We start from the raw sequence: 27,369 nt of genomic DNA, 5'->3' as shown, positions 1-27,369 counted from the left end.
GGCTGTGAGACAGGGGCTTTGCTGAGGGATGCGGTAACCACACCGCTAACCCCTCCGCGCTGGCTGCCAGGGCAGGACAGGATTTTTGCCAGGGCAGGGGGTGCTGGCTATTTGGGAGGTAGGAGCCAAGTTCCAGATCAAACTCGTGATCAGGGATGCTGGCAACACACACACACACACGTACACAAGCGTGAGCCAAGCACTGCCCAGCGCATCTGCCGTGGCCTGAGCACGCTCCCTGTGTGGGGCAGAAGGAGCACGTGGCCTTGCAGACACGTGCAAACAGGTACGTGCTGCTTCTGGGATGGAGCATGCACCAAACGTGCGCAGCAACGTGCGCGGAGTGTGCTGCGCAATCACCTGCACCACAAGTATCTGCCTTTTCAGAGCTTGGATGCCACAGACCAACCTGAAATCTTCTCCCACTTTGGCAGAATGCCCCAGCTGATGCCCGGCTACGATTCACCTCCAGTGCCTCCTGGAGAGCAGGACTTCATCCCGACTAAACGGATGAAATGGCAAGGAGCACGGAGGGGGCTACACGCAAGAGAGTAGCAAGCCTAAATCCCCCTTTGTTTAGATTAGGATCTGAGATAATGTTGCTGATTCTCAAACACGGAGCTTTTTACAGTCCAGGGAGTTTTATGCCACCCCAAAAATAATAATCTCTCAAAGCTCTAGGGATTACAGCGCTTTCACCCTATAAAACACATGGGAACAAGCTCCAGCCCACCCGATGTGGGATTGTGCTGCCTTGCACTGGTTTGGGATTTGGCCCACAGCCTCCAGATCACAGACTTTTCACAGAACACGTGGCTGCTGTTCTGCTCCGGAAGGGACTAACAAAGAAATAAGAATATTTGTTAATATTTTTTTTCCACCGAAAAGCAGTTAAACCTCCTAAGACACTTTTTCCAGACATCTAAATCCTTCAAAAATATTCTCTAGACTCCATAAAACTTACATTTTCCCTGGGTTCTCCCATGAGTTATTAAAAACCTGAAGTCCCCACCTTAAGAGCTTAGAGTTTGGTCACGATCAGCAAACCAACTATGTAGAATGGCACCTTCTTGTGTATTCAGAGACACATCTACTAACTTAGCGGGGAATAGCAGAGTGAACTGCAGGACCGGCACAGCCAAAGGAGAACAGCCAAGACACTAAAAAGGGAGAAGTGATTTTCTGGGTATCCAGGCTAAGAGAGATTGAGGGATGCATTTTTGAGATGACAGAGGCTTGGCACTCTCTGAAAAAGCAGGGTTCTTTGACAGATACCCCAGCTTGGCACAACAATGTTCGTAGCTGTTGGAAAACAGCTGTTGTATTCTCACTGTTTACTCTTTTCTTGACAAACACCTGAAAGAGTCAGAATTTTAATGGCAGCATCTTTGGTCTCTTCCAAAGAGGTTCTTAAAAATCGAGATGTTTTTTCAAGGACCTCTCAAATGGAGGCTAGAAGAAAATCTCTGTATCCAGTCATCCATCCATCCATCCATGCATCACCACAGCATCAGAGCGCTGCTGTTACCGGTACGGCACAAGGTAGAGCCTCTCCCTCCCAGCAGAGGTACCTGTATGGAGCCTTTGGGCTGCAGGTCGCTCACACCGAGCTGTGTTGGGCGCAAAGCCTCCCCTGTGCATCAGGACAAGCAAATGATGTGGCTCAAAAGACACCCGGCAGAGAGTCAGAAGAGGGTAGTTTTTTTTTTCCCAGAGCTGCTTTTCTAGACCAGAACCGTGCTCCAACACTGCTGGAATCAAACAGATTGTAATACCCTCCCCTGGTTCACTTAAACATCAGTTTGTCTGGGGCGTGAACTCTGCCAGCAGCAGCTCCTCCAAAGTGCTTAGCTCTTTCTTTCCTCCTTTTTTTTTTTTTTTCTTTTTTTTTTTCTTTTTTTTTTTTTTCCTTTTTCAAAAAGCTTTCTCTTTTCCTCCCTGCTCTTACTTCGCTCCCTGTCTACCTCCCCGTAGCCTCCCAGAAGCACTGGCGTGTTTTTAACCCAGGCATGAAACAATCCCACAGCCACAGATTGTGATGTTTCAGATAACATACGGAGAATGTAAATCCTGTCAGCAAGTGCAACAGCCATAAAAGGCTAAAATGGATTCCTGCGGATTAGAAATAAAACACAGAAAGGGCCCTGTTCTCTCACTTTCCTCATCTCACAACCTCCTCCACCTCCCCTAGCCCTCCCTCTCCTCACTCCCCTTAAAAAATTGCCTGGAAATGCAAGGGGTGGTTTTTTTTTTTTTTTTTCTGGGTTTTTTTTTTTTTTTTCAGCAACTTAAAAGAAAAATAAAATACATTCCAGGAAAAGGACTGCTGCTAAGAAAACTAAAACCAGAAAATGCTTAAAGATGTTTTAATGACTTAAACACAGGGCTGGGATTGTGTCTAAAAGTTTCCACATTTAAAAGAAAAAAGCAAATTCAATATTAAATGTCCCCCACTACCACTGCTGCTGTATTTCTTTCTCGAACCATCTGATTTAAGCAGCATGTTATTAACACGGCCAGCGCGAACAGACACGAGCCTACATTTAAGCAAAGTTTACGCTTCTGTTCCAAACCAGAAAGGCACAACTGAAAAAACGCTCCTAAAAATAATGAAGGCCACGTGAGTGTGGGTCCAAGAGGCTGTTAACAAGCAGCTGACAAGTTTCTGCTCTAGGAATTAGACCCTCATTTAGAAGGAGATTAGCAGAAATCTTCTTTCTAATTACGGAACAAGCCCAGCAATCTCTCCGCTCCAAATTTGCTGTTCTGCTGGAGGCGTGCGGCCGGCTCAGCAGACAAAGAGCCTCCCTCCAGCCAGAGGTGTGGTTCAAGTGCTGCTTCAAAGCCTCGGGGTGAGGCGAGCAGGGTCAGTTCTCAGCTCCCTTCTGAAGCCAACCCATGTAATTTGTCACGACCGGTAGCTTGTGTTGTGGAGCGGCCTGACTGCTGATCTGGCATGAAGGGCTGAATCAAATCCTTTCACAGAGCAGACAGTGCAGTCCTTCTAGGTCACGGCAGAGGTTAGGGCAGGGCAGGGTGCTACAGCTGCCTGCAGTGTATTCGGCCTTTGGATATGTTCAAAGGGAGATGTGGGGAAAGCCCCATGCTGAAATGTTGGCTTGCGTGCAGGAGCAGGAGAGACCAACCTCCTGTTAAAACCAGCAGCTGAGAAGTTAACATGCAGATACACCGTCTGAAATGCACAGCGTCAGGAGCGTTTTGTTTAACCGAGCAAAATCTAGAGTATTCTGGGCGGAATGTGACAACTCCAGATTTGAGCTGCTGCTTTTAGACAAATAATCAGACAGACGACAGGCTAAGTTTGCCTATGGAGCATCACCCGTCATAGACACACAGACACACACGTACAGACACGAGGTGTACCCACAGATACAGCTGCTCCCCAAAACAACCCAGTCCCTGTCAATGGTGGGGTAGGGAAGCTTTCAGTATTGCAGAGCAAAGACGTTACCAGGGTGGGAACTCTCAAAGGTCCCTGTGCCCTGTTCGGAGCCAAGTTTGCCACCCCTGCTCCCACCTCCCACCTCTACGCCCTCCCAGCCTTGCTTATCAGCCTGCATCGGCAGGTTGAGAGCCTGCTGAGAAGCCAGAACCGCCCAGAAGTGTTGGAGAGATGAACAAATCCTAGATGAGGGCTGGGACATGTTGACTGAGGCTGAAGACCCATCCAAAGGTGCACGTGTCCCACAGGATTTCCCAGAGAGGAAAGGGTGGGAATCAAGGGAGCTCCTCGCTGTTCATCGCAGTTCTCCAACCACTTACCCAGGGTCTGACCCTCTGTTTTCTTCCAGCATACCCAAATATTTTGGGGACAAGCCAACAGACTGAAATAAAAATCTGCCTGCATGCAAAAGGGTGGTTATATCTAGCTAGATCATCATCATCATCATCATCATCATAATCAGATGGTGTAATAGAGCCCTCAGTGGGGCTACACCGATTTGCACCCACTGAAAACCTCCCTTCCTATATGCAGCCTGGCTGTGAAACCAGCTGCAACAGGGGCTGTTACAGAAAGAAAACAAAATGGGGTTAGTGTCTTTTTCCTGAAGTCAGACTTGATGGACCCAAGGCTCTTCTCACAGTTTGAGAGGTGGAGAACCCTCTCCTGCAGGGACCCTCTGGGAAAACAAACCTGTGTGGGACCAGGGGATCTACCAAACCTCAGCTGAAAGCAACCCCCCTGCTCTCCAACCCGTCTCCCCCGTTGCAGGAAGGACCTGCAGAGATGCAAACCCAAAATGACTCCTCAGCAGCTACTCTGACAACCTCTATCCATCTTCATCCGAAAGCTCGTTTCTCTTTTCGAGTCAGCATTGCAGAGGGGTGGTTGTGTTTTTTTATTGTTATTTTATTGAGAACGTGCAAGCGTGTTTCAAACCCATTTCCATCCAAAAGAGTAGGAGGCCGTAGTCAGACTTCCCAGACCACAAAGACGCACAGCTCAATCTCTTTCCAGCCAGAGTTTCCATTGTATCCTTCCCAGATGAACTTTTAAAATGTGCGTGTGTGTGTCTGCGTGTGTTAATATATGTCAGTGTGTGCACAAACGTGTGTGTTTTTGCTTCTCTTAAAAAACCAAGAAAGAACAGAAAAAAGGCAAGTGAGTAAGTGAGGCTTTTAGGAGGTTAATAAACTGACCTGTTGCCAAGTTGGATATGTGCGTGGAAGGGGGGAGCTGAGGGTTTTAATCCCCGTTTTTGATAAATAGAAGACATTCTAGTCATAATAAAACGTGTTTTACACTTGAGGGGAGGAATAAGGGGGAGAAAAAAGGAAAGTTTTGGCCAAGCACTGCAAGCTCCTGAGCCCAAACAATGAGGTTAAGAAACATAACTGTAACGCATTAGTAAATTGACAATGAAATTGCAGTTACTTCACTGGCTCTTTATTAAATAAACACAGCCTGAAATGGACCTGTCTGCCCCGGAGGTATTTGTATAGGGTTCATATTACTAACTCAACACTGCTGCTAACACACTCTCAGGCACTGCACACCCTGGAGTGCAAACACATTCCAGAGCAGACCCTGCAAGGTGGGACCGACCTTGCTTTTCCCCTTGTCACTTTTTCCCTTTCGTGTGGACCCCGGATTTTATAGACACTGGCTGCTACCATGACATTTTATCCACAGTCACAGCTCCTTTCAGGACCCGTTGAGAGAACGGCGTGCGTGAATACACGTGCTAAGGGCACACTCGTGGACTAGCTCTCTCCTGCACCCTCCGTTTCTCTTCCTGCCCCCTCTTACCCCTGGGAAAAGGCCCTCCTTTCCCAGGACTCCTTCACGCCCTGCAGCTCGTGGTGGCTGCTTGTCCAGAGCTCCAGCAGTTCTGTTCCTGATCAGCGATCAGCCCTCCCACCTATTCACACACACCCCCTTCCCCCAAAAAAATCGCACCCTGTGACAGCATCACATCAATAGCCATTTACCCCTTGCAGCTACAACCCCAGGCAGCAAACATCACCACTTCCCATTCACGGGCTGTTATAACTCTTCACACAAGGGGCTTTCAACAACACAGCTCCATCCCTGTCCTTGTATATATTGATCTAATCAACAGTCTCGACACTTGTGCCTTGGCCTCACCTGCAACCATCCAACACTGCAGCTACAAGTGGCAATCGTAATCAACGACAAGAAGCTATTGCATTTGCAGATACGGCTGCGAGTCACATGCAAGGTGAAAAGCCACCTTGCAAAACCTTCACCTGTAGTTCTACCTCACCATTGAGACCTACTAGCCCAGCCAAATCCCAGTCCCGCTCACACTGGCAAGCTCAGGTAATCCATCCACACACACACATGCACATGTTGGAGACAATAGGAACTTCAGCATGTTCAGCACCTTGCAAGGCCTTGAACAGCTGCCAATGTCCTTTGGAGATGCGCCAAACCAGTTCATAAGATGTGAATGATAGAGATTCTCAGCAGCCCATGGGGTCTGTAGCAGGCTGTGCTACTGTTGGCTTGCATGGCCACGACACGCTTTTCCCCTTGTTCTAAGACATACCTCCTGTGGAGTCAGGTTTTCACAGTGAGGAATTCTATTCCTGCCTGCAAGTAGAGTGAAAGCGCTCTGCTCTTCTTTCACATGGGACCAAAATAAAAAGAAGCAGTGGGTTAAGTATTTTCTTGCTCCCACTGTTGTCAAGGGCTTGATGGGGAAAACATCAGACTCTCACAAGGGTAAAACACAGAGATAGGACCAAATGATCTTGTGTAGAACAGAGAATTTATCCGTCGTTAATTCCGTCTAACTAGTCTCCACCTAGACTTGAAATTTTCCCAGCTACTCAAGGCTCACATTTTCAAACCTTCATGCAGAAGTCTGATGTGATAAGAAAGTGCACCAAAATCCATTTTGTTTCTGCAGCAATTTCTTCAACACCTACACAAACCTGAGCCTTGGAACAAGCGCAAGGCCATCCAGCAGATGCTGAGCAGCCTCCATGCGTGCTCCTGCAGAGAGCAGCCAAAGTCAGGTGGATAAAGAGAAAGAAGGAAGAAGAGATGCAGCTACTGATGGGATTTTTAGTAATATGGAAGAAGAGATGGACATTTTGCAGACAAGCCTCACTGACACAGAAGGCAGCAGATTAAAAGGCCGCTGTAAAAACACAGTACGATAACATCACATGGCTTTACTAAATCTAAGTGCCAAAGACAAGGGTAGGGATGCTTTGCAGCGCACTTACAGATGGGATACTGATGACTTGGGCTCCTTCTCTGCGTCCCTTCCCCTTAAGTGCCAAACCGCATTAAAATCCATCAGGATCAAGCTCACGCTATTTTCTTAGTCATCCTGTTTTTTCCATATGAGTAAATGGTGTTGTTGGCACATCTAACTTTTGGAAGAGCTTACCAAAACGGGGGGAGAGGCAGCAAATTCTCAATTTGTTTGGGATCCTTAAAGCAAGACTGGATGTCTCTCCCTAAGAGACGACGCTCCAGCCCCACCAGAGACTGCCTGGACTGAGTAGGAGCAGTGGGTGGAAATCCCTGGCCAGCCCCATGCAGGAGGTTAGCCTCGCCGCTCCAAGGGATTCCGTCTGGCCTTGCAGCCGAACGTGAAATCGCAGAGACGTCTCCTGCCTTGCCAAGAGCAGTTTTAATTTTGTAAGGGAGTGAAAGGGAGAGCTTTCCACTCAGTTCTTTCATTCATATAGACTGGTGGAGTTTCAGCCTTTTTTTTTTTTTTTTTTTTTTTTTTTGTCCTCCCTCCCCGGCTTGTTGAAGCCTCCAAGTTTCCCTCTGGAAATTCCATCCTGGGATGGTTTTCTCTTTGAATTACCTTTTGCAGACTTCTCAGGTGCAAACCAAAGGCCTCCAGGGGCCAGGACTGAAAAGCTCTGCAAATTCAAGTGAATGTAAATAGGAAGATGCCCTGTTCGTAGATTTGAGCTGTCTTTCACAGGAGTTTTTTGGACAGGAGTCAGTCTTGGCTGTGGATGGGAGGAAAGGTCTCTCCGAGAAGATGGCTCTGCTCTATGGTGCTACTTGTTCACAGAGATACTGTTGAAATAAAAACTAAGAGAAAAGCAGTACCATATGTCTCCAAGGATTTTTTAAGGCATATGAATATTATTCAAAGGTCCTGAAAGTTTCACCTTCCTGCTCCTATCAACACAGCAACTGCCAGAGTTGGGGAGCTGGGGCCAGTAAGCTAAATATCCTTCCTCCAGAGGCATGATGTTTGGACTAGCTATAGCAAGTGGCAGTGACATGGCAACATCAGCCTCAGCTTTCTTGTTAGGCTACCTTACCTAAAGCAACATCCACCACTGGTGGCCAGCTTGTGAGCCTCCAGCAGTAAAACCAAGATTTGAAATAGTTTGCGCCAGTATCTCATCTTCTCTTTCCACAAATAGAAACATGGAGCACCTGGGTTCATTGCTCACCTTGATCATCTCCCAATCCTGGCAACATGCATAGCAGGTCCACAAGACATGGAGGCTAACCAGCTGTTTAAAGAGGTTCTAACCTTTTCCTAACTAAGATCTCATATCCTTTGTGGACTTACACTTTGTGGGTAAGTCATGAGAGAGAGACTGTAAGACAAACTTTACAGTGAATTACACCAGTCTCTTGGAGTTTCCCTCTTTCCCCATCCATCCAGGTGGTTTTACATGTCCTTTATTCCTCACAGAGGTTTGTCCCTGCTTTCAGAAAGCTCCCACCTTCCCCTTACCCATTTTCTAGGCATTCACTTGACATCTGGTAAAGAGGGATATAAGCCACTCCGCAATGAAATCTTACCCTGCCTTTTTTTCCAGTCTGTCTGACAGAACAAGTCAGCTGTGGGCCTCACCAACAATTTTAAACAAAACCCCACAATCCAGCAGGTCAGGCCATTTTAGCATATGTACCTTTTATTTGTAGTGGACTGTTAATAATTAAGTGATGCCTTTCATACAGACATTTACAATAATTTAACCTTGCCCTTGCTGTGTAATTTATTCTTTGCAGAAGCCAATAAAAATAAAGGCCCCATATTTCGTCTCTCTCTCTCTCTCATTCTCTGTACATATATATAAATATATATACACACATATATCCAGAATAGTGTAATAGGTTTCACATATTGTTCCATAGGTATCATTAGAGTAACAGAGCCAAGTGTCTCAGTTCATATGACTCTCTTTATAGGTGCCTTATAATCCACATAAAATTGAGTTTATGTTTCCTCTCCATCCATGGATTCTAAAACAAGATGAGGAAGGGTTTTCCCTCTCTCTCTTTCTCTTTTCCAGTCCTCGCTGCACCTAATTCAAAATTTGCCGTTGTTGGTAAAGACCAATCTTTCAAGAACCCAACCATTACCAAACTGGACATCCCTTACAATCCATCTCTTGTAATGTCTTACCTTTGACCACAAGTATTAAAGACTCCAGGAAAAATGTCTGAACAATGGCTGTAGTAGACAAGTAGCAAATCGCCTGCCCGGGGAGGAAGACCCTTCCTAAGTTTGTGAGTCATTACTCCTGTTTCTAAAGCCACAGAACAGAGAGCCCAGCAGGTAAGTGGAATAGAAGCAAGGGAAGGGACTAAAACCAGAGACTTATTTCCTCTCCAAAAATAAGGGAGGAAAAAAGCACGGGGGGGGGGGGAAGAGCCAAAGCTAGTACTATTGGCTTCACTTCCACAGAAAGTCCTAAAGAGGCTACACTGAGAAACAAAAGAAAAATATTTTCCCCTAAAGAAACATTAGTAAAAACACATTTATTAAAGCACAAAAAAATTCCATAACACTTAAGAGACCTGATGCTCTGGAAAGTGCAGGCCTGACCGCTGTATGTTAGCCAGCAAGGCTGAGAGGACACAGCCAGTGCCCAAGCAGACTTGCTCCTCCAGCAAGGACGAGCTGGAGAGCCTGGTTTGCCTGTCTACCTGTTCCACATACAACCAGAGTGACCAGCACAGCACAGCTTGGACTGATCCAAGCAGCTATGGAAAGGGGCCTAGAACCTCAGCTGGACTGTTCCTATGCTCCCAAAGTAAAGACTAGCTTTGCTGTCCTTCCCGAGGTCTAACCTACTCTTAAAAAGCTCCTGTATTAGATATCCCACTTCCTTAAAGGCAACCGTGCCGTGCAATTAAGATGCTCAGGCTATGTCGGAGAGGCTGAGACACATACAAGCACTATGGATCTCCCAGCACATGTGGCCAAGAACCTGTGGGTCACAGAGGGGACATGCTTCCCTTCTGCCATACGCCCATGGTAATGCTACAAAAAAATTTCCATTCAGTCCCAGCCACAGCTTTTTTCCTGTAGAGCAGCAGCTCCTAAGGGACAGGAAAGCACGTCCGTATTGTTATTGTTGTTATTATTCACCAGTGTGGCAGGGGGAGAAAGGGGCAGGGACAACACGGCTACTGGTCCCTGGTGCGTGGTCAGCTTGCGGAGCACGGCTGTTTGGTCCATATGAGGTGATGGAAAACTTTCCTTAGCGTCAGGTGTTGCAGCTGAGTGTGAGCTGCTCCAGTTACACTCTCGGCAAGTGTTATAAACACACAGGCACAATCTAAATATTTATGGCACATGAAATCTCCCGTCTGCTGTTCCTCAGCAGAGGGAGAAGAGAGAAGGGAGGGTGGGAGGGTGAATTAAGAGGTGATTATTGTGCAGGGCCTGTAAAATCAAAATATGGAATCAAGATGTTTTCAGTCCCCAGGAATGGTGACCACAAAGAGGAGCCAGGTGTCACCTCCCTGACGCTGACCTAAGAGGTTTGCCACAGACTGGGGTCAGCTGGCCCAAGCCATGGCTGGGAGAAAACACTCAACTTCCACCAGCTGAAGCGCTGCTATTTTGCACCAGATGGAAAACGTGGTCCTGGTTTCGTGGTCTCCCTTTTCCTCTCCAGTATCTCCTGAGGGACTGATTGCTTCAGCTTGTAAAACCTTTCTGGGGCAGTGAAGGAGGAGTAGAGCAGGCTGGGAAATTATTTCCCTGCCCTTGACAAAAATTATGATAGAATTTGTTTTCTTATTCTATTTTTGCTCAAATCTCTGGGGTTTTTGTTAAAGGCTTAAAAAAAGGGAGGGAGGTGGGGGGGGAGGTGGGAAGACAAAAAGAGACCCAGACTGAGGAAGTTCAGTGTGTTTCTGGAACAATTGCCCATTGATCCAACCTGTAAAGCACGGAGTGTCTGAGGGTGGTAGGATCATCTCGCCACAAAGGAGAAGCGGAGCTGCTTTAGGAGAAGCGCTCCGCTTAGCATAGCTTGGGAAGTTAGTATTGACTGAAAAGGCCTCACCAACAGAAATCCCACCTGCGCTGGTCTCTGGTGCTAGCAATTGCCGTTTCATCACCAAGGCAGGAACAGAGGACAAGTTGTTTACGGGTACACACGTAAATTTGGTCGGGTACCTGAACAGCCCACCAACAATCTCCTCCAGATCAACACAGAGGCCTGACGAGGAGAACAGATTGCAAATACAATTTCAGGACCGTAACATACCAACGATTCCCAAAGATGTATCTGCCCACAGACAGAAGACATGGAGGGCAAGAGCATTAGCCCCTTGCATAATGTAAATTCAACAGGGAATGCTGACCCATGACCGGCTTGAGCAGATAACCCCTGTGAAGACTGCTTGGAGAGCAGGCAGATGAGCTCTCAAGGTGCTTCCCAGACCCCTAGTTCAGATTTTGCACTATTACTAGAAGAAAAAGACAATACGGAGGGTAGCTCCCCTACCGCAGGGTGCTTTTTGTTTACACACATGGTGTTAAGACATCAACAATGTCAGATCCTGAATTGATGGTTCTGACTGAAGGCTTGGTGATGCCCAGCTGGAAATAAAGCAAGTCCTTCCTTCACGTGTTGGAGCTGCTGCTTGCCCGTGTTCCAATAACCCCATTGATTTCTATCAGGAAGGGTGACACCACAAGGAGTGATCGTTTTCTAGTTTCTGATGGCTTTGGTTTCTGGCTGCCAGAAATCGGAGAGAACCAGCACATGGGAATTTGTGTACCGCTCTGTTTTCAAAGGAGTGTGTTCAGTTAAGGTGGGGCCCCCCAAGTTATTTTTAGCTCAGTACAAATAACGGAGCAGAAGGCTTTGACGTTTTTCCTGAACGAGTCCCAGGACCAAATTAAAAAATCTAGGCGATTTAAGCTCCGATCAGGAATTTTTATAACCTTTCACCTTGATTTGTGCTGGCTTTGGTGAGTTTGAGCACAGGCCGGTGATAGCAGTGGGAGGATCAGCAGGAAGAAATGCACGGGGTACGGTTGAGGTGAGCTACACCAATGGAGACCTCATTTTTATGTCCAAAATATGGGCTTTGTTCCTTCTCAGATCTGCTCTGCAAAGTTGCTGAGCAGTAACTCTTGACTTCAAGGAAGTACTCCAGTGCCTCAAAGGGCTGAGGGCTCGCTGTTGCCAAATTAGAGTAAACAAGCCAATTTCCACGTCCCTCGGAACTGCAAGCACGCTGATAATCACTCGGGAGAAAGTTTAAGTGGAGCTGGGCCTCAGCAGTAACAAAGCCAGGGCACGTTCTAGTTGGCACACCCAGATGGATGTTTACACTCACACCCACAGAGGCGCCAACCCCAATCTCCTTCCATTGCAATGACAGGCCCGACTTTGCAGGGCTTCCAAAGGCGTAACACCTCCTGCCCTGCAGAGGAATTTTACTCCCAGAAATTACTTACTTACCTTCTCTTACTGAGAAGGTTTTCCGTAGGAATCTGCCGTTGAGAAAGGCGCTGTTTTCCATGTTTCAAATACGCAAAGTGAGACATCGTTTACTGCTCACGTTCCATAAGCCACACACCACCTCGGTAAAAGCTGGAAGAAAGGTACTGACTTGAGTGGACTTCTTACGGACCCACCAGGGTTCCTCGTCAGCGAGACAAGGGGTAGCTTTCCAGTTCCTCTTATTATATATTTCCAGGGTCTCTCATTTAAACCTCTTCTATGCCTCTCTACCATCAACCCAGCGAAACAAAGTACCTTCCTCCAGGGACAGCTCAGCTGACTGCACAGCCAAAGGTAAAGCTACTGTGGACATTAAGAAGCCTCCACGCTACCCCCCGTCTGAGCTCAAATCTCAAAAAAGCCCAAAATCTCCAGCTCAAACTAATAGACACATCTGCCAACAACTTCTTTTAATTTTTTGGAACGACTCTATAGATTATTTCATTGCCAAGAAAAAGAAGAGATATTTATGATGGTGACTGAAAAGCCTTGAAATTCCAAGTCAGATCCTCAGTGGTGTAAACTGGAGCTGCTCCAGTGAGTCAAGGGGACACTGCCAATTTACACAGGTTGAATCGGCTCTCTAGTTTTATCTGCCTGGCTCTCTAGCACACATGGACGCTTAAAGGTAGCTTATTGAGGTACTATATGAGTATCTGCCACTCTGTCCTCTGGAGTCATCCAGTTGGAAGAGAAATATAAGGGCGCAAATGCAGAAATAAACCCAGACATTTGTTCCTACCTTGAACTTGGAGGTAGCTAGTGTTGCAGCTTTGGCATGAAAGTGGGAATTGAAAGCTGGCCAGAGAGAGAACACCTGATGACACAGTGCCAGGCAGTTTCCTTGAAGGCACTGGGTCTGTCCTATAAACCAGGCATGGGCAGGAATCTTTAGTTTGTGACAGAGTTGTGAGTATTAAAAACAGGTACCACAGGGAGGTGTTTCAGCACCAAAGCAATAGGAGCACGGGGGAGTTCTAGAGGTATAAAACACATGTGCTTAACATTCAGCAGGTGCTCAGGTATATATAAAGTGCAGCTCAATGGATTTCCTAACTTCCCTGTCCTGAGGTTCTTCATGAATACAGTTTCCCCAGGTGGGTCTCATTGAGAATCAGGGCCTTATTTAACATCAGGGAGGTTCTTTTGATCTGTTAAGTCTCCTGGTTTCCATTATAACCGAGACATCTTTTTGAGAAGGTTAAGGAAATGTGTATTAAATAATAATGGCCTTTATTCTTACTCTTCAGAATTAAAAAAAGAAGTATACAGTCAACAGAAAAATATAGGTACACTATAGTAGCATGCAACTAAGGACCTTCCTGAAGGTCCGGAAGACTGTGGTATTAGCAAATACACACATCAGTAACTTTACTCATGGCAATAGTCTCCATTATCTTAAACTACTCACACTGGTAAAGTGACTCCATGATTGCAAGTGCTGCAGGATTGGGCCCAGTGTACTCAACAGCGCATTTTAAAAAATTTAAATGTATCTAATCCCTTAAAAAAAAAAAAAAAAAAAAAGTAAACCAATTGTGACCTCCTGGCATCCTGTGAATTTAATGGGGAGTTTTGTCTGCACAAGGAACGATTCCTTTGTTAGATCAGAACATGCTGAATTTAATCTCAGAATGAATTTTTATGGCCAAGACATAACCCACCCTTGAAAAGAAAGAGAGTTTATAATGGAAAGGCTGACACAATCTGAATTATAGAGCTATAAATGACAGCACTTTAATCATTCGATTAAAGTGACCAATCACTTCCAACAAAGAGGTGCTTGAGCCAAAGCTATTGTAGCAGGTGGAAGGATCCTCCATTGACTTCAGAGGTCTTTGGATCAGGCCCAGATAATTTATGGATTTCAACTATTTTATATTCATTTCAATCCTTATTCCCCTAAATATTTAAACACGTGTTAAATAGTTATTGTTTGTGCAACCTGGAACTAATCTCAAGTTTCAGACTAGGCCTGGGTGTAACTATTTTGCCAACTGGTACTCAGATGAGCTAGATTAAAAAGGCTCTTACTTGAATTTGGTATTATATTTTACTTAGCTTTTTGATTTACCCCGATTGATTTAATGCATTTGTCACCTTTTGTTAAAGCACATATTGACACTGCAGTGCGGTGGTTTTAATTGTGTGGGTTTAAAAACCCTGCAACTACCCTCTCCAGTTATTTGGGGTTTCATTTTCATTTTTTTTCATGTTTGGGGAAGAAGAAAAGACACAGGGAAGAAAAAAAAAAAAAAAGAGAAAATGGAAGGTTGAAAATGATTGGGTTTCAGGAAAAAAAATATTTTTGGCAATGAAATCAGGAAAAGAAGCAGGGGTTTTGAATAGTGAAGCTCACCAGCTAAGCCTGGGAAAAAAACTGAACTGAGCTCTGAAACTTTACCTTCCTTTAATTATACAGGTGACATTTCAGACATTTAGTCTGATTTTTTTGCATCTGCATATTGAAAACACGCTTTTAAAAATACTTTAAAAAATAGCTGCTACAGAACATTTATTTAGTGAAAAGTAAATCTTATAAAAATTCAATTGCAAAGTAGTTAAGGTATTTGAATTTTTTTTAAAGAAGAAGAATCCCAAGAAAGAAAGTATTTGATGGCTAATAATCTCATTTCAATATAATAGGACCTTTCTTTTGCAAAGAGCAAGACAGGTTAAAAGATATAATTATGACTTTGCAAACTCTCCCAAGTGCTACGAGATCATCTGACAGTTCTGATCCCGGGCTCAGCTCTCAAAGGGGAAAAGTCTTTGTCTAGTTAGAGAGTTAAAGAGACAGGATCCCTATTCCACCCTCTGCCTACATTGCAATTTAACTGTCAAAAAAATCCAAGCTGCAAAATTGTCTTATTCCAACACAGCGCAGGAAAAGAGAGAGAGGTTTGAAACTGACCTGTCAAAAGCACCCTGTTTAAAAATGTATAATATATTTTAAACATTTTTTTCCAGAGGTACTTAAAGGTTAAAGATGTGCCAAAGAAGTAGGATGGATTTTTTTTCCCCCCTTCACTAAAGCTTTTTAAAACAATTAAAATAAAAAAAAAATCATTTCAAAATTAGGGATCATCAGTGTAAAAAATCCCCTGAAGATCAAAAGGAACACATTAGAATCACATTAATTCCGATTTAAAAAAAAAAAAAAGGAGAATAAATCCCCTTTTTCAATGGAAAGAGAAACTTCGAGGACATTTTAATAGTGTTTTCATTGTCAGAATTTACAAGAAGGTGGAGCAGAGTGTCTGGAAGAGACGAAGACCGAGGCAAGCACTGAGCCGTGAGGAAAGATAGAGGCTGCTGTTGACAGTCCGTCCTGGATATTCTTGGGCTGTTTAAAGCTTTGCTTTTTTTAATGTTTCAAAATAGTGAAAGAAGGAGGGGAAAATATTTTTCCCGAGTAACCAAACAAAAGAAGCCATTTCTTAAGGGGGGGTTTCCAAGGAGCCACAAACAAACAATTCCAAACCATTTTTTTACCAAATATAGATGGCAGACGGCTGGACACGACCAAAGGCTTTTACACAGTCCCCCCGCTTGGCATCGTGCAGTACCACGAGCGCGTGACATTGCACCAAGGCAGGTCCAATCTGTCAAGATTACAGCAGCAGTTCCCTCGCCCAGGAGCGCTTCAACAGGATCAGGCCCCGAAGCGTGTCAGCAAACGCCAGCAGGAGCCCGGAGGCTGCAGGAAGGTCAGACTGGGATCTGTACACGAGCTGTGTGTTTATCTCTTAGAGCATGCGATGCATTCCCCTAAGCAGGGACCCAGGGGCCAAATTTCCCTATTATCCATCATACTGCAAATCGGGAGTGAGCCCTGCATAACTCAGGAGTCGGTTCCTCCGAGACAACGGTTCCCCCATCTGATAGAAACCAAGTGAGAGTGCGTTCAGGTCTGTTCATCCAGCCCCAGCAAACACTACAACAAATTGGAGCAACTGTGAGGACTCTCGCACGAGCAGCCTCTTTGTAGCCTTCATTTGCTGCAGGGGGGCTTGTCACCCGAGGAGCCGGTTGGGGTTTCCTCCCTCCTAATCAGCAAATTGTAACCTGCTCCTTCCCAGATGTGGCTCGACTAATGGTCCTGCCGTATGTCTGGCGGGGGCACAGGCCAAGCTGTTTCACACACGTGATTGCACGGAGAGCCGAGGGACAGGCAGAGCCGCGGGTGAGAGATTTGTAGCTTTTGGACAGAAAAGTTGCAAGATAATGTCCTTCCCTATCCCTCTTTGGCATTTTAGATCTTTCCCATAAATGAGTCCTCTCCCAGATGCTTAGGTCCCAAACCCACCAAGAAAAATGGGACTCCCGTTTGGGCTCTGCCACTGGTCCTTCTAACCGAAGGCTGACAGGGAGGACTACCAGACTCCCTTGTCCTCCAAGTCACAAGCTAAAATCTTTCTAGGACTGAGAGCCAAAGGACGCTACCCTCAAGGAGTTCCCCAAGTCACAGGAGGAGATCAAAACAGCCCTAACAGAATAGCACTTACAGACAGCCGGCATTGCATTGCCAGCACGAGGGCCATGCCGCTGGGCTGATGCCATAAAGTGCTTTGAAACATACATTTATTTAGATTTATACAAACACCAGGGCCATAGGCTCCAGGCATCCTTGGCCTACCAAATAAATACACCCAAAATGTTATCAGGACAGTCCAAGATAACATGGCACCAGCAAGATGAGTGGCATAAAAATCAACCTATCCCCCTCTACTCCCCCTGCCAAATTTCTTCCCTTTCCAGCCCTCTTCAACCTGTCATCTCCAAGTGGGTGAGAAAATAGATGAGCTTTGCGACAGCACTGAACATCACCGTCAGACACAAGGAATTTTGGAAGAGGGGTAAAGCAGCAGTTGTGTATTGGTACTTACCTTCAGTATTTTAATATAGATAAAGAAACTCTAGTAAATCAAACAAACAAAAAAGGGGATGGGGGACCCCATTAAAGCATCCTTGCAAGCTGATTTGCATACCTCCTGCTGCATTAGAAGGTATGTCAACACAGCCCTGTGTTTCCACAGGACCTGCAGGGTGACCAGGCTTTAAGCATTACTCGCTAAAAATTAAAGCCAAACTGGACTCCTGCCCTAGGAAACTCGCCAGGTTTCTGCTCTTAAAGGAACGATAAGCCTTTGGGATGCTGCTTTACTGATTGTGCAAAAATCAGGGTCAAGTCTGGGATAAGAGCTCCTTATTAAATAGCTTCGAGCCTGCTTCCCTTAAATCTGGAGGGAAGTCTTCCTTGAAGAGCAGGACCAGAACCCTGGTGTGCTCCTGACAGCCCAGACGGATTATATTAGGGCAAAGGGCTCTGCAGAAAGTGTTCCTTTCATCATGTTGCTCATCAGATGACAAGAAAGCCTTCCCTAGCCTTTCTATTAAGCTCTCTGGACCCAAATTCTCATCAGTTTGCCTCAGTGTTTCAAGAGATGAGGTGGTGCTGAGGTTTTCCTGGTGCAACCAAGAGCAGGATCTAGGTCTCCTTGGGAAATATCGTATGCTAAAACTGGCTGCCTCATGCCAGTGGAAAGCTGCCATGATTCTGCCCATGTACGAACCAAAACTCATCTGCTTTGCATGTCTTCCTCTTAATCCAACCTGTCCTCCAGCTCATCTTTTCTAATTTGTGCTCAGTTGGGAAGGATTTGTGCCTTTGTGCCAGGGACAGTCTAGCTGCTTGCTTATAACAGCACCAAGAGGGCTGCAGGTGTCAAAAGGGAATTCCTGCAGTGAAAATCATGGACGTAGCTCTGAGGAGACATGGATAGTGGAGAGTAAGACAGTGCAAGCGTCACCTGGTGAGAAAACAGTAGAGTGTGGCAAAGAGCCATGGAGCACAGATTCAACATGTATTAAGGCTGTAGCTACACGCAAAAGGGGAGAAGTGAGCAGGTGTAACCCCGTGAAATTACCCAAGACCCATGCTTGGGTTTAGCATTTTCACCTCATCACTTCCCTTCCTTCCCGTCGCTGCAGAAACCATCCACATCTGAACATCCCCAACGACCTATGCCAGCCGGCACCCTCTTACTGGGCAATTCAAACCAAAGGCCATGGTTAATACTAACAGCTTTGCCATTCCTCAAATAATGGAAATTTGCAAGTGGGTGCAGCTAGTGATGCTGGCTTTACACAGCAGAGCGTGACCCTACAGAAGCAGAGTACCTGTCCTCAGAGCAACGTCTCTCCATCAAACGATGATTTCAGTTGAGCTGCGAGCTGAGCTGCCTTCAGGCTGGGACAGGCTCAGGCGACGTCCCCACTCTGCAGTTGGTCCCCCCTCAGCGCACAGCACACGTTTCGGTTTGATTGATTTTGTAATTGCTCGTTTAATTGAACAGTTACAGCAACACTATCAGGAAAAGGTTTCAGGGCTGGGAAGGGAGGTGGGAGGGTGAGGGGGTGGAAGGGGAATTGGAGCTGGGGAAAGAGCAAAATGGGTTTTTCCCTTTCTCTTAAGATGAAAACAGAGAGAAAAAGAGGCAAGGAGATGAGTTCCCTTTAGCAGGCACTGAGGAGGAGGAGAGCCGAAAACAAGAAATTACAAAAAAGAGAAGAAGAAAAATGAGAAGTGGGTTGAAAAGTGTGGCAGGGCCGGAGGGTCCCAGGGACTGCTTAGCCTCTAACTGACATCCCCTTCCTGCGAGCTGTGACTGCTGCTGGCATGAGGAAAATGGGCCACAGAGAAGGAAAGCTGTGGGAGCTGGAAGGAGGCGAACAAGCAGGAGAAGGTGCCTGTGTGCCTAAATAAAAGGTGCATGAGCAACGTGGAGAGACAGGGAAAGATATACCTGTGTCAGAGAAACTGCAAAGAGCTGAGAGCGTATGAAACCCAAACAGATGTGTACAGGGAAGCCTGCATTTCAAGCACAAGTAAGGGTGGTGTGTGTAACATACCGTTGGATGAGAGGTAAACCTCCAGGGAATGGGAAAATGGACAAGCAGGTATACACGGAAAAGCTGGAATATGCGAGTGTGAAGGGAGGGTGCACGTATATGAGAGAGAAGTGAGAAAAATAGTGAGAGAGATGGATGGACACCTCCACAAAAGGAGATGAGTGCAAGAGAAGTTGGGAGACACGCTGGCTGGGTTTATTAGCAAGCCTGCTATTTATCGGGTATGCTCCGCCGTCACGCTGTGGTACGAGGTTGCCACTTCTTTGCGGGTCTGGTGCCACACTGTTTTTCATGTCTGGAGCTGTGTGGGCACTACTTCCATGTCTCTCTGAACTTTCCGGAGCATTTTTACCTCCAGTCTGCATACACTGCCTAGGTGGGTTTCCCAAAGGGGTGAGCAGTCTCTAGCTCTTGGCACGGTGGGTGTTTACATCACTTTTCACAGCACATTTGTCTATACCTGTCTGAAGGGGGGGGCACGGATACGTGTGTAAATCCACTGCACGCGCATCTGTGAGGTGGGCATAACGCACCTCTGCCTCTGCCTTCGCAGGTCCAGATGTGGCAGCATCACTGTGTGCCCCTCCGTGGTATGCGTGTGTCAAAGGAGCATGTGCTTGTTGGGTGTGTGTCAGGAAAAGGACAGGAGAATCCAGACAGGGTCAGGGGGGAAGGTGCACACAGAGGCCATGGTGCAGCTCCACAGCAAAGCAGATCAGGTTTCAGGAGAGCCTGGAGCTGGGGCTGGAGGGGGACAGGAGGTGGGCTTTGCTGCCTGCATTCCCTGGCAGGCAGCACAAGGCAGGTTTAAAGAATATCCTTCCATTTAGGAGTTTGTTTATTATTCTTAACTAAGCAGCTCAGACAGGCAAGCCGGCAGCGCCATATCCACGCTGACTTCCCAGGAAGGCAGGGAAGGGAGGGACAGGAAGGCAGATTTCCAGACTAGGGGACAAAGGCATTTATGTACCGCTGGGCTCGGGAAGGGGGCAAAGCCACTTTGCCAGCTATTTAGAGAGTGTGGAAGACACTCAGCTTTGGGATGTCAGAGTGGAGTCTGGGTGGGGTGCAACTGGAGTATGGCAAACAACATCATAGCTGACTTGCTGCTCCAAACCCCAGCAGCACCTTGGAGTTGGCTGCTCCTCTTACACTCGAGAGCTCAGACTTTTGTCTGAAATTCCTCACAACTAGGAGCAGAGACTCAGCTGCGTGTTTTCTAGGGTGGAGGGAGAAGTGATCTCTTTGTCTCCTCTTAAAATCCATTTACTCCATCAGGACTCACAGGGTACCGGGGTATTTGTGGTAATAGAAATTCCCTCACCTTACAAGGTCCAGGTGAGTCAACGCACACCTCCCAGCTCTGTGTTTTGGGCTGTCTGGCCCATCTAGCAAGTTTTCAGCTACTGGAGCAGTGACCAAGTACACAGTAACCTAAATAGAAAGGAGGGAAAATATTGGTGTGTCACAGGGACAGACCGCATAGGCCTGTGGGCTCCCCTGAAGCATAGGTGATGGAGAAGGGAAGAGTTCTGCACATTTACACATGGAGTGAAATGCGTGGGAGTATTTTCCTGCATACTGCTTGTGCATGCATGCCAGCTCAGCTAAACACTGTCCATATGTGCAAGGATACAACAGATGAGCATTTTTCAGCCAGCACCTTCCACATCTCTGGGCCCTAGTATGCAAAGGAGTGCTGCAAATCTAGGTGATGGGTCACACATCTGCAGCAGGTGAGCACACACCAAACCGGCCCCAGGTATTGAACAGGGGGGTTAGCATCCTTGCGGCTCAGAGAGCAGGACTGCAAGGGAGGGACTATCTTTGCCGTTCGCTGAGTGCCCATGTGTGTGCTCACACTGTCATGAAAATGAGGTCAAAGAAGGTCATTCAGTTCAACAGTATAAATCAAGGAGGAAAGTAGAGTGGAAGCCTGTGAACACTCGGGAGATCTCACCGGTGGGGGGTGGCCGGGGGAGCGGAGGAAGGGCTAATGAGACCGAGAATGCCACACACGGGTGAAGCAGAAAATAACGGTGAACGAAAGCAGCCAAACGGTGGCAGCCCAAAGAGCAGGCAGGAAAGCCCAGCCTCGGGTCCTTTATCCTGCACTATAACCAACGCTTCGTGTTAACTCACAGGATTATTCTGCCAGAGCAGGCAGAAGGGCTCCACACCCTCCAGTCCCAACCTGCTGACAGGAAACCTTTCACTGGAAACTTGCTTGCATTCAGTGCAAAATGTCTCACTTCTGTTAGCAATTTGTTCCCCATCACAAGCATTCCTGGGGAAAATTTGGTGGGGGTAGGAAACGGGCCAGGAGGGCTGCATGCGGGGTGCTTCCACCTGGCGACCTGGTTAATAACACAATGGAGCAGACAGCCAGCCTTTCACCACCTCTCGCTCTCCTCCGTGTCCCTCATTCTGCCTTTCACCACTTCCCCCTCCATTTCTCTCCTTTCTCCTCCCTTTTGCCAGCCTCCTCGTTCCCCTTCTCCGCTTTCCCTCTTCTTTCATCCCTTTATTTTTCCGCTGCTAAGTGCTCTTGGACCTCACGCTCACTCCCCTGTGTGCAGGCCTCCCAAACTCATCACACCTGCACCCCACCACGCTCTTGGGTATGGCAGAGCTCAGCACTTTCTCCCTGTGCTTGATCCGAGCCTCCAAAATGCTTTTTGTGATCGGTCTTTCCCCAGCACACTCTGGACAGAAGTCTCCCTCTTCCCTTCCCCCTTCTCTTTCTCTCTCTCACATAATATTTTCCATATGAAGAAGCCTTCCCGAAGCCACACACTGCCCTCTTGGCGAGTCTTAGGCGGGTTAGAGGAGACCCTGGGAGCCTTTAATCCTCTCTCTCTCACTTGCTTTCATCCTCAGCCACAGCTGGACGCCCCATTGATGTGGAACAGACCAAACACCAGGCCTCTCGCTAAGCTGCTGCTGTGGGGCCTCTTCTCCTTTAGAGCCGAGCTGAGCCCATGGCCCATGTCTTGCTTCCAGAGTGCCTGTCCCGTGCACCCAGCAGCTCCTGCACGCACGTGGTCGGTGCCCCTGGCCCCGGTTCTGCCTGCCTGCCTCCCCGCCATGCTTCTGCTCTCTCTGCTCACTAAAGCTGCTGTTGTCCTGAGCCATCATCTACCGCCTTATTCCAGAGAAGCCCCCACCTTCTCCCTTACCCCAGCATGCCCCCTTCATCAGGATTATTTAGCATCAATTTCCCACTGCCTTGCATCCTTGCAGAGCATCAGGCCCGTGAGGGTGAAGGACTGGTTTGTGGGGCTACGCTGAAGAAGCAGCTGGTGGCGATGCCCCCAGGAAGGGCCTGGCAGGCTCCATCACCTGACAGATAAGGTCTTAAGGCTGCAGCCCGCCTGCAGTTTTGAGAAATGGCTTTGGCTGCCTGTTCGAGATCTCTCTTCGGCCGCACTGCAGGGTGAGGCAAAGGTATACAGCTTCTCTAAAAACTTCGCAGCACACACAAGACAAGGCTCAGGTGGGCACCTGCCTCCCGGAGCCAGGGGAGACAGACAAATTGCCACGCCTGGGCGCCTGCCTGCAGCCGGCGGCGTGATGCCCTGGGTTTCGGTCGCTGCGCAGCCCACCAGCTGAGTGGAGCATCTCTTCTTCACGCAGAAGATGGGCAATGTCGCGGAGGCACTGCGCAGGCCAGCCCGTCACTCGGTGCCGAGCTCCATCCAGGCAGCTCAGCGGCAGAGACGGGACTTGGCTGCCGGAGCCCCCGGCTGCCTGCGAAGCCGCCCCCTGCGGCCCCCGGCCCCCGGCCCCCCATTCCTGATCCTCCTCCGCCCTCTAGCGGCCGCGCACCCCAGCCCTGCCCTGCGCACCCCGCGCTCTGCGGCCGCACGGAGCAGCCCCGCGCCGCTGCCGCCGGGACCCCCGCCAGGTCCTCCCGTACAGCTCAGCAAGGGCCAAGCTGGTAAACCTAAAGCAGGGAAGTCTCTGTAAGGCCACCGACACTGCAAGAAGTGCCTAATCCGAAGAGGCTTCTGCGGGTTCCTCGGCAATGAGAGTAAATCAACGGGAAACAAGAATTTCTACAGAAGGCGACGGAGAAGCGCACGGTTTCACCCTCGACTGGATGCAAAGCTCCTAAGAAACTTCAGGAGGCTTTGGGGGCTCCGAGTAGAGAGGCAGAGAAGTGGTGGATTGATGAGAGAGTTCAGAGAAGGGGTGGTGGCGGTGTGATCCAAGCTGTCAGAAACACAACCTAGGAGGGAAAATTAAAAGACATGGGGGTGGTTAGTCTGGAGTGGAAGACCGAAGGGAGGCATGGCAGGCGGCGTTGCATACAAAGCAAGAGAAAGGGAATAATCTGTTCTCCGAATTCACAGTGGGTACAAAAGGGAGCAAGGTGTTTAAGTACCAGGGAGAGTCAGATGTTAGAAGCAGCTTTCAAATAAGGATGCTGCAGCACTGGAATGGGTTACCAGGCGAATGCTGCAACCTAAACTAGTTAAACAGGGATCTTTAGAAATTACATTGAAAGAGCCGATCCTACTGTGTGTCACTGGGCTAGATTAAGCGACCTCCTGAGATAACATTAATCTTATTTTCTGTGATACTATAATTAAAAGCCATATTGATCCTCTGTCAGAGATGCAGCAAAAAGACCAACTTCATTACTTCCTCGCTGCTCCTTAGTGACCAATATGCTAGGTTCTGGACAGACATCTCTTCATGACGCATCCTGCCCCAAAGAGCTTCTTTCCTCAAAGACAGGACCTCCAACAGGCATGGCAAACACAGATGCTGTGGGAAAGGATAAGGCATGGCAACGCAGCACAGTTCGTGGTTCGGTTTGTAGGCAACCAGTTGCAGAAACTGAACTAATTGCAGACTCTTGGGATTTGTTCATAAGAGAACGAGTGCATTCCCCCTTCTTGTTACTGAGCATCAAGTGCCTGATGAGAGAGGGATTTGGGGACAAGACAATGCGAAGATATCTAGCACAAAATGATTAGCCAGAATGTATTGTTAATAAGCTCCTTATTCATATAATTGGAAATTATTTGCAGCCAGGGTGTCAGTACAGTCTTTCTGCACTGCTCTGATGGAGCGAGGCAGGTAGGTACTGGCCCAGGGGAGACCACTGCGAGAACATCTGCTGGCAGCGAGGAGGCAGAGGAATTTACTGCCATAATACTTCCTTACTGTCACTGCCTTGAAGGGCAGAGAAGGGCACAGGGATTTCAAGGGGAGGCAGAAGGGAATCTGCCAAGCCCCACTGACTACAGGCATGTTTCCCAGTCTGGCAAGCACAAGGTGTCTGGGGAACAGAGTGGAAGGACAGGCCTGCTCCCGTATCCTTAGAACGGCTAGAATGAAAGTAAGACCATGAAAGCACGACCATGAAAGCACAGAGTCAAGGCAAATAAGACCTGCCACTGCTTACACTTCCCAAAGCAGCTGTTTGCAGTAGAGCCGGGTGTGCAAGATTCAAGAGTCCAACCCAGTGCTGTGGCAGCATCACTAAAGGGAGACTTTGGTTGTGGTAGCTTGATAATTGAATTGCAGGTTTCCACGGGTGGCTTTGCTCACCTTGAGGAGAACTGGCTTTACCCTGATTTGCAGGAGGCAAAGTTCCTCAGAGGCCAAGAGAAAGGAGGAGAAAAGCTACAGAAGCCATTCCCCATTCCCTCTGTTAGCTCTGCCCAGCAAGTGCACACATACAGGGATGTGGCATTGCACCACCCCATGTCTTTCTCCTCCCCTCCACTGTGGTTGAACCCAGGCCTGCAAAGCACCTGGGATCAGAATCAGTCACACTGAAGTTTATGTACCTCCAAAACCTGAATTTTCCCTCATTTCTTTGAGACCAAGGGCTGGCTGAATTTAATTATGATGCTAGTGCCAAGTGTCAAAGCGTCTTGCAGGGACAACACTGAAAGTGTGGCAAGATGAAGACTTAGGAAGAAGCTCCTGTTGATGCAACAGGGAGAAGTAAGCTTATCCTTGAATTCTGCATAATGCATCCGTGTCTTCTGACCTGGCCAAGCTCTACCGATACAGACAATTCAATTATTTAAGTGCGAATTTAGATGTAAAACAGCCGCAAAGGATTTCTGTGCCAAGCCAAATGGTAAGCCACTAAGCTCAGCCACTTCCCAGGATAGAAGGGTACAGAGAGAACACATCTACGAACCCTCTGATCTGCCTTGGTGTTGCTCTTTCTCTTGGCCCAACACAGACATGGGGCATGTTTCCTGTTTCTGCTCTTCTGTTTTTCAGGGAAGAGAAGGGGTGAGGTGGTACAAGAGGCAAAGGGAGCTCAAGTACAGTGTTTCTCTTGCATTTTGCCTGAGGTCCTCTACAATGCATGATACTCCAGCACTCGGAAAAGAATCTTCTGAAAGTTTGTAGCACCAAAGCAAGTTTCTTTTCAGACAGAGAAATTCTCTGCACTGCTACAAAAGGAGGTGGGCCAGCTCCAGTTCTTATTACCTGCAGATTCTGGCTTCTCCAGGTCCATAAGCCAAGTCATTTTGGGCACAGTTTCCTCTTCAAAAATAGGTGTGTGTCATGCAGACAACATGTCCCTTGGCATTGCCTGGTCTAGCTCCACCACTCCCTGAAAAGACCATGTGGTCACAGGCTTGAGGGACAACTGTCCTGGCCGCGATTCCTTCTCTGCATGTGCAATATTTAATAGAAATCACAGCTACTTAAGGACAGGCTAAATCTGTGTGAATCAAATAGGAAGGCCTTAAAGCATTTGTTTCATGGCTGTTAAATTCCTCTTAGGAGTGGATTATTCAGATGCAGAACGCCAGGTGCTGAGGCACACCAGGCTAAGTGCGCAGAGCACCGCACCTTTGACACAGCACAAAAAGCAACTCTGAAGGGAAGGATCCCTCTGAAAGCTTCTGTCAAGGAAAAGGAGAGTCTTCGGGAGGTAGCAAGGAAGCAAACGTACATAAAAGAGTTGCTAATAATTTTGGAACTGGGATCATCCAAATGACGGTAGCATAATACTACTTCAGCAGCCCCCAGGAATGACTAGCACAGATTTACTATCACACACGACTGACATCGTCTTCTGTTTCCTTACAAAACCTTTTATATCCTCAGTCTTTTGAAGCCTCTGCAGAGCCAGCTCAGGCCTGTTAACTATTCCATAGAGGGAATATAATTCCATATATATTTGTGCTCACTGTATCTCTAGACACAAAGCTTGAACAGCTATGAAAAGATCTGTCCCTGAGCACAGTACTAAGCTGTAACCAAAGCTGGAGAATCTCCTGATCTTTTGATGACCACAGTTTCCTGCCTGATCCCCCCCTTTCTCCTGAACACGCACGCTGAACCCACCAGCCATCACAAGGACTCGTGCAGAACTACAGGGGAGCTGGCAGCAAGGCTCACGCCACAATTTCTTCATTTTTTAAGGGACTGTTTCTGACCCGTGCTCAAGCAGGTCAGACTAAAACCAGCGAATCCCCCAACACTACAATACAAAGAACAGTTTCTACAGCAGATCTTCACAGACAGTCAGCAACCTTTGGTTAAAAGAACCCTACGTTTTAGTGCAAATTTGTGATTTTTAACCCAAAAATATATTTGCTTTCCGTGAAAGATCAATTTTTTTTAAAAAAAGTAAGTTTGTGTTATCCTTTACAATATAGTAAAAAATTAATTTGGAATAAGGAAAACCCCCCATTTTCCTATTAGCAAAGCTAGGGATGCTGAGATATAACATTTTTTCTCTCACACACTCCGAGACCAAGAATTCAAACAAAACGCTACTAAAATTTGTCACACTAGTTTCCTTTTTCTCCATTGATGTAAAAAAAAAAGGACACGTTATTTTAAGGCTTACCTCAATTTTATGTTCTTTCCAATATTTTTGCAAGAGGCTTACCTTCCCCTCAAACCACAACCTGAGATAAGGCAGCCTAAGAAACTACTCAGCAACTCCTACCTTGCTAGATTCTTCCACGAAGTCTGAAAAAGAGAACAACTGCCTCTACCAGAGGTTTTATATGAACTCATTTGATAATGGGCTGAGGCTGCTCAGCTGTGAACACTGATGAGTTTCTCCCAGCTTGCTGTGATGGTGGTAGCAGGAAAGGAGAGATGGAGTGCTTCTATCTTAAAATTGCTACTCCACCTAAACCCAGCAGCTTCTTTGTGTCAGAATTTGGGAAATTGTGGGAAAATAAGTTGCTATGCAAGAGGCAGAGAGAGAGCAGCCGGTGT

The sequence above is a fragment of the Falco punctatus genome (genome assembly GCF_963210335.1).
Source record: "Falco punctatus genome assembly, chromosome: 17".
NCBI lineage: Eukaryota > Metazoa > Chordata > Aves > Falconiformes > Falconidae > Falco > Falco punctatus.
This window is presented reverse-complemented; position numbering follows the sequence as displayed.